This window comes from Mauremys reevesii, unplaced genomic scaffold, assembly GCF_016161935.1.
Source record: "Mauremys reevesii isolate NIE-2019 unplaced genomic scaffold, ASM1616193v1 Contig51, whole genome shotgun sequence".
Taxonomy (NCBI): domain Eukaryota; kingdom Metazoa; phylum Chordata; order Testudines; family Geoemydidae; genus Mauremys; species Mauremys reevesii.
Window position 1 is genome coordinate 96,335 of NW_024100864.1, and position 7,270 is coordinate 103,604.

At 54.0% G+C, this 7,270-nt stretch overlaps 1 non-coding gene across 1 annotated transcript; it reads right to left on the bottom strand.

Annotated features, from left to right (window-relative positions):
- Positions 1–3,383: 3,383 nt before the first annotated feature.
- TRNAI-UAU lies at positions 3,384–3,477 on the bottom strand. The gene is made up of 2 exons: positions 3,440–3,477; positions 3,384–3,419 (listed from the first exon to the last, which is right to left on the bottom strand). It is a non-coding gene; the product is annotated as a tRNA-Ile (tRNA).
- Positions 3,478–7,270: the final 3,793 nt, after the last annotated feature.

The window sequence follows — 7,270 nt, forward strand, 5'->3', positions numbered from 1 at the left end:
GTGCATTAGCTAAAACAAATCCATATTAAAGGCTGCAGGATGGCAGCAGCAGAGGTGGGGAGCCTCCTTCCATGTGATAGAGCTGGTTCCCCCTTCCATTGCTCAGGGGAAGGTTGGTGCTTCGAGACCACCCGGTGCTGGAATATCTCATGGGTGAGATTAACGGGACTCTTGGGAAGGGAAGAGAAGAGAAGGGAGGGGAAGTCTTTTCTATCCCTGCCTAGCTCCATTGGTCTCCTGTGGCCCTTTCGGCTCTCTGCTCCCCTGTTGGGGAGATGCAGAGACAAGCCCCATCTGGGTGAGTCACCGAGAGGCTGTGTCCCATGGCGTGTGGGGGGGAGAGGGGTAGGGGTGGGATGGGGCTCAAGGGGAGAAGGTTGTGTGTGACAGTGTGCGGGGGAGGGGGAGGGTGTGTTCCTTAGGATAGAAATTATAGAAAACACAGGGGCAGTGACAGCGAAGCCCCGTGTCTGAGTGTTATGACCTTGTGTGGTGCTGCCGTTCACCTTCCCCTCCTATGGGCTCAGCTTTCATTGAATCCAGCATTTTTTCACCTGTCCTCACCACAGAGGTGTCCCACACGCCTCAGCTACCGAGTGTCCCTCTTAGAGACGCCGAGGACTGGAACTGATTTCAGCTGCTGGACAGCTCTGCTAGGTCTTTATTCATTTGCACAGGAAAATGCTGAGTGTTTAAATTCATTTCAAGCCCCCTGCCCCCATTCAGCGAACTCCTGAACATACTGGAGATGGGTCTGGAAATCGATTTTCATTCAAAAAAGTTTTTAAAGGGAATCACTTGGATTGGAACTAGGAACCCATTACCCTGCAGGGAAACATTCACCCACTGATCTATACTCTCAACAAAGAGTGTCATGTATAGCCCAGAGCAAGAACATTATTTAACCTGGGGGTTAGTAAACTTTATACAAACACCACAGCTTACAAACTCCCCACCCCCGCTCTCTGTGACCAGAGCACAACAACTACTCTCCTTGGGGCACACACAGCTCCCCAGCTCCCTGCCCGCCAGTCTCTCCAGCGTTGCTCCAATCCCTTAAAGCAGGATATCAACCACAATTTACCTTAGGGCCAGTGCCAGTCCTCCAGTCCTCCCAGTGGCCAATAATGTCACTCATACTGCCCAGAACCCGCCCCCCAAAACTCTGCCCCTCACCTGTCTAAGGCTCTGGGAGGGAGTTTGGGTGGGGGGAGGAGGTCTAGGGTGCAGGCCCTGGGCTGGGGATTGGGGTGCAGGATCTGGGAGGGAGTTTGGGTGCAGAAGGGGTGAGAGGCTGGGCTCTGGGAGGGAGTTTGGGTTGGGGAGGGGGTCTGGGCTGCAGGCTCTGGGATGGAGTTTGGGTGCTGGTGCAGGCTCTGGGCTGGGGCCGTAGTACGGGGTAACAGTTGTTGGGGTGGGGTTGCGGGGTTTGGGAGGATGATTGGGGGTTGGCGGTAGGGGGTGTGTGGGAAGGGGTGGGGTGCAGGCTCAGGAAGGGGTCAGGGTGTGGCACTTACCTGGGGCTCCAAGGCAGGGTGGGCTGGGGGTCCTCTGCATGCTGCTGCCCCCAGGCATCACCCCACAGCGTCCCATTGGCTGCAGGGGCTCGGGACGGGCAGCGCGTGGAGGCACAGACCCACCCTGCCCTGCCATGCGGAGGGGCCGGCAGCCACTGGAGTGAGCAGGCAGATGACTGGAAGGGTTTTCCCATCCCTGTAATAGCTACATGAACAGAACAATTCTTCCTTTTCTTTAGCACTATCTAAGCAGGGCTTAGGTCACCTTAACTCTATGTGTTTGGGGGTGGGTTTCACACTTTAAGAGACGTTGCGCTGCCAGTTCAGTGCCCAGCGTACACCAGCCCTTAGATCCCTCTTGGTATTTCAATGCAGGCACTGACCTGTGAGACGAAAACATCAGCTCACAAACACAGAGACTGAATTCCCCACATTTAATCTCGCTGCACTTTCCAGAAAGTCACAAAATTCTATTCATTCTTGCTAGGACAGAGGAAAAGTAAGTGACATTAAGTTTTTGGCTTGGGTAAATAAAATTAAGTGTTTAATCAATATAGTAAAAATCTGTCCTGATTCCTCTAACTAACACTATAGCGTGAAATAGGAACAGAGACAAATCTTGTCAGTGATGACTAATTTTGCAAATGATCTTCCCATTATTAATTTCCACATTGCCCCCATTGGAGGTCTGGGCATCTCCAGTGTCATTGCTCTGCATTCACCTTCCCCTTAGACTTGTTCTTGGACATTTGCCTTCCTCTGCGGCATGGGGCTCGGGTCACTTGCTGGAGGATTCCCTGCACCTTGAGGTCTTTAAGCCACGATTTGAGGACTTCAATAACTCAGACATAGGTTAGGGGTTTGTTACAGGAGTGGGTGGGTGAGATTCTGTGGCCTGCATTGTGCAGGAGGTCAGACTAGATGATCATAATGGTCCCTTCTGACCTTAAGTCTATGAATCTATTAATCTTTACCCAAATTTGGAAAATTGTGCAGTTCAGAATGTGAATAGTGACCTCGTCGCCTTCCTGCATCTGCTCTACATTGCTCCACAGCAGCTTCTCCACTTGCAGAGTCACCCCAGCCCTGCAGTGCAGCCACCCAGGGTTCAGCAGGGGCCCCTGGCAAGGACTGTAGGTGCAGCTAACAGCCCGGTGTGCCTGGCCGTGAGGCAGCTGTACAAAAGCAACCCCCCCCCCCCAGACGTACAGTGGCTGAATTTCCGAACTATAACATCATGACCCCCTGTAGAAAGCCGCACGTGTCAGTTGTAGTTTCACAGGGAGATGCTAAAATCAAGTGACACCAATTTTTAAGTTGAGTAAATAAAGTTGAGGAGATAGTTATTAACCTCCCAAAAATACACTAAAGATCCCTCAACATAACACCTGAAGGTGAAATATGAACAGAGACAAACCTTGTCAGCAAAGGCTCATTTCCCAAATGATCCTCAAAATGTTACTAATTCCCACCCCTCCTCCACAGGAGCTCTGTGCAGTGTCACTGTTCTGCAGGCAGCTTCCCATTAAATGCTGTTGTGGGACATTCCCAGACCTGGAAATGTACCAACGACAGAATTTGAAGAGCAAACCTGGCTCCCCGCACCAGGTGGGATTTGAGTGTTTTGTCCCTGTCACTTAGTCTTTGTCAATAGTACAGACGCCAGGGGCAGGACTCCAGGCTCTGCTTGAGGGATCCTGGCACAGGGGCTGGGAGTAGAAAGGATGGTAGAGTCTGACCTGTGCTCTGAAGAGGAGGTAATAAGTGAAGGGGGCATTTTTGAATCCTCCTCAGTGTCCCGGGGCTGGAATTCTACATTCCACAGGCCAAATGAGGGGGTGATGCCCTGTGGTCAATGAAAACCAGTGCTCCAGGTGAGGCTTGAACTCACAACCTCAGCATAGCTCCTCTCAGCACTGCCCTATAAGTACTGTGCGCTAACCAATTGTGCCACTGGAGCACCTGTTAATTATGATGGGGGGAAGGGATGGAGAGCAGTGAGAGGGAGGTGGGATCATTGGGGAAGAGGCAGTGTAGGAGTGGGGCCTTGGGAAGTGGGGTGGTGCAGGGGTGTGGGCTTAAATGGAAGGGATGGGGCTACTGTTTGGGCTCTGGTGGCCACCACTTTTAGGCAGGGCCATCCTGGTGAGGCAGATGGGACAATTTTCCCCAGGCCCCGACCCCACAGGGGCCCCACAAGCCCTGGCCGAGAATCCCTTCCCTGGCTAGAGGCGCCTTTTTAATTTTTACTCACCCGTCAGCAGTCCGGGTCTTTGGATGCACTTCCGCAGAGGGTCCTTCAGTGCTGCCAAAGACGCAGAGCGAGTGAAGGACCCGCTGCCACTGAAGACTCGGCCGCTGCCCAGTGAGTAGAAGCATCGCAGCGGGTGGCACCTTTTTTTATGTCCGCTCTCCTGCTTTGCCCCAGGCCCCCAAATCCTCTGGGCAGCCCTTCATTTAGGGAGCCTGCCCTGCTTCTGGTGGGACCACAAGACATCCCAGAGCAGAGAGGGTGGCCAGCAGAGCGGTGACAGGGTGGAACAGCAAGTGGCCGGCAATGTGGCCAGACAGCGGAGGGAGAAAGGGGCTTTCCTCCCGGGAGGTGAGAGGTGAACTCTGGGTTTTCACTGACCCAGGACAGCAGCTGTGGGTGAGGTGCAGTGAAGGGAGGGGAACATCCACAGAGCTTCTGGTGTCTGGATTTAGGAGCCCGAGGCAAAAGGCCACTGCCCAGCGCACTGTGTGGGGGGGGGTGTTTTGCTCATAGTGTTGTGTTGTGATTGTGGTGTTTTCCCAAGTTAATACAAGGTGATTTTCCTCCTTTTTCTTAAAGTTTCTTTTCTACACTCAGTGCGTGTGAGTGGGGAAAGTATCGCCTCTTAGAGGCACCCAGTGGCCAGGGTTAGTTTCCCCAGGTTACTGGGTGGGGGCTTAGGCACATTGTGTGTTGTATTGTTGAAGAGGATCCCCAAGCACCCAGACAGGGAATTGTAACTTCAACCTTCAGAGTAAGAGCCAGAGGTGCTGCCAGCTGAGCTAGCCAGGCCGGCTAAACGTATTAACCCCTTTCACCGCAAGAGCAAACTCCAGGTACTTCTGTGCTTCTCAGCAGCTGGAAAAAAGCCTCTTGGGGAAATGTCTCCTGCCCCACCGCCAAAAGGAGCCCCTGGAGTGGGAACGGACAGAGGCTCCACTCGGGGGCTGGTCCTGCTTTCCTACCACCTTGTGATGCTGCTGCAGAATGAATGCTGGTCTGTGGGTGGCCTTCAATGGGGGTTCGGCATGCCAGGGAGCACGCTGGCCGGGTGTCTTTGTGGCTGTCTGCTGGCCACACATAGGCATGGTTCTCCCCTCCTCTTGCCCTGCCCTTGGTGGCTCTGTGGCTTTAAGCCTTCCCTTGGAGCTGTCAGCACCAGCCGCCTCTGCTCTAGGTGCCCAGAGGAGGAGAGGTGCTGGGCTCCAGCCTGGGACTCTGCCTCCCTCCTGCCTAGCCCTGACTATGAAGCCTGGCCCTGGAACTCCTTCCTTTAAATACCATGTGGGCAAGAGGAAGAGTGTGGCAGCTGCAGGGACCAAAGTTGTGGGCATCAGGTGAAGCAGCGAGAAACAACCATATGGTGAACCCACAGGACTCTCTAGCCAGACTGTTAAGTTCTAGGACCCCAACCTATAGCCACCAGCCCATTGAACCAGCCAGACCAAAGACCTATCTCCAGTGGGAGGGAAAACTCACTGTAGTTCACCCTGAGAGAGGGTAGCCAAGCACATTGAGCTCCAGGGCTTTGCAGCAAAATTGCATATTTCCAGGAGGTCCCACTGAGATTTGAACTCAGATTTGAGGATTCAGAGTCCTGAGCGTTGCCCATTACACCATGGGACCTACTGCTGTTCCATTTTCTAGACCCCTGTGACTCTCAGCTGGCTGGTTTGCACTCTGCACTTATTGCTTCCCACCAGCAGCTTCCTCTCACGGGACTCTCTCCTCCTCCAGCGACTGTGGTCCTGCACTACCGGATCCACGGGTCCTGCCCTGAGTCCCTGCATCCCCTGCTTTGTCTCCATTCCTGCAGGCTGCAAAAATGTCAGGAAGCCGCCCTCCTTCACTCGGTGCTCCCGCTCATATCGGCCAGCTGCAGCCTCATCTCCTGGAACTCGGCCAGCTGTCGCTTGATCCGATCGTACAGTCACACGCTGACCGGCTCCCCTGCCTGGATGCTCTTGTGGAAATCCCACAGGTGACACTGCAGGACTTGGCTCTGTTGGTTTCTTTAATGTTGTGGTGTTTCCCCGGCCACCGGAACAAAGCCCCCAACTCCTCTCTCACCGACTCCCATCAATCCCCCTGGTTGCCATAGAACCCTCTGATGCTTTCCTGTTCTGCCAACACTGACAGGCCTCACCCCCCTGCTCCTTTATCTTGCAAGGTCTGGATGTTCAGCTTCCAATATCCTCTGCCCTGGGTCAGGGAATTGCCCACATTGAGCACACAGTGAGAGGTGTGTGATCCGAACAGTCCATTGGCACCACTCTGCACTGGGCTGTCGACGTGCTCTCCTTCACGTAAATCCAGTCAATGCAACTCCTGGTCTGTCCCTGCAGAAAGGTGTATCCCCTCTGCGGCTGGTGTGAGCTCGGGTCAGAGGAATAGGAGGCTACTGCCCGCCCTCCACTGGTTCCACTGTGGAGAAACACGTCCTCTAAGCCGACCTCACTACAGACCTGCGCCAGGTAGTGCTCATCATAGAAGAGTTTCCTCTGACAGTTGGGAAAACAGGACCAGCAGTCCTCAGGCCGGTGCAACAATTGAAATCCCCCCTGACACCAAACACCGTGCGGTCCAGAGGAAGGGAGCCAGTTCCTTCCATAGAACTTTCCTTTCACGCCTTAACTGGGGACCATACACACTAATATAGCCATAACCAGTGCTACAGAGCACATCGCCCACCAGTAATGCCCCCCCTGGTTGGAGCTCCAGCCCTTTCTGTACTCGCACCATGAATGTGAAGAACAAGACTCCAACCCCATCATTCTTCACTGGCCTGGAGGACCAGAGAGATGGGCCCTTCCACCAATCACCATCAAGCTACCCTAGAGTTGTTAATGTGCATTTTATGAACACCCACCCTGTCTAAGTCCAGCTACTCCAAGGCAATGAACATCAAGTGCTGCCTCCTGGGCCCCCAAATCCGTTCCACCTTCCACATGGCCATTTTCACAGATGACTCTTCCCTGGCACTGCCCTCGCTCAGCCGCACAGAGGAGTTTCCATCCCCCAGTCCCTGCCTGTCACTGCCTAGCAGCCCTCTGGCACCATTCCTGAGGGTCACCCTGCCTTGCTCTCTTCCTGCCATGTTGGGAAAGACAGCTCCCATCTCTCCTTGTTAAAGGTCAGATGGGCCAACTAGGGGCAGAAGCCCCTTCTGTGTTTTCCTACTGCAGAGCAAAGATCAGAGACTCACCTTCAGTGCCACCCAGAGGGGGGGCAAGTGGGGCAATTTGTCCCAGGCCCTGCAGGGGCCCCATGAGGGCCAGCCTCCGTCACTCATTTCCTGCCATATTGGGTCCACCAATAACTCATGTAGGAGAGACAGTTCCTGTCCCTCATTGTTAAAGGTCAGGCAGCCAATTAGGAGCAGAAGCCCACAGTATCTTTTCCTACTGCAGAGCCCAAGCTCAGGAACTCACCCTTGGTGCAGGCACCACTGGGCTCCCAGAAAACAAGCCACCCCTGCATAAAGGGGGATGAAAGGGCC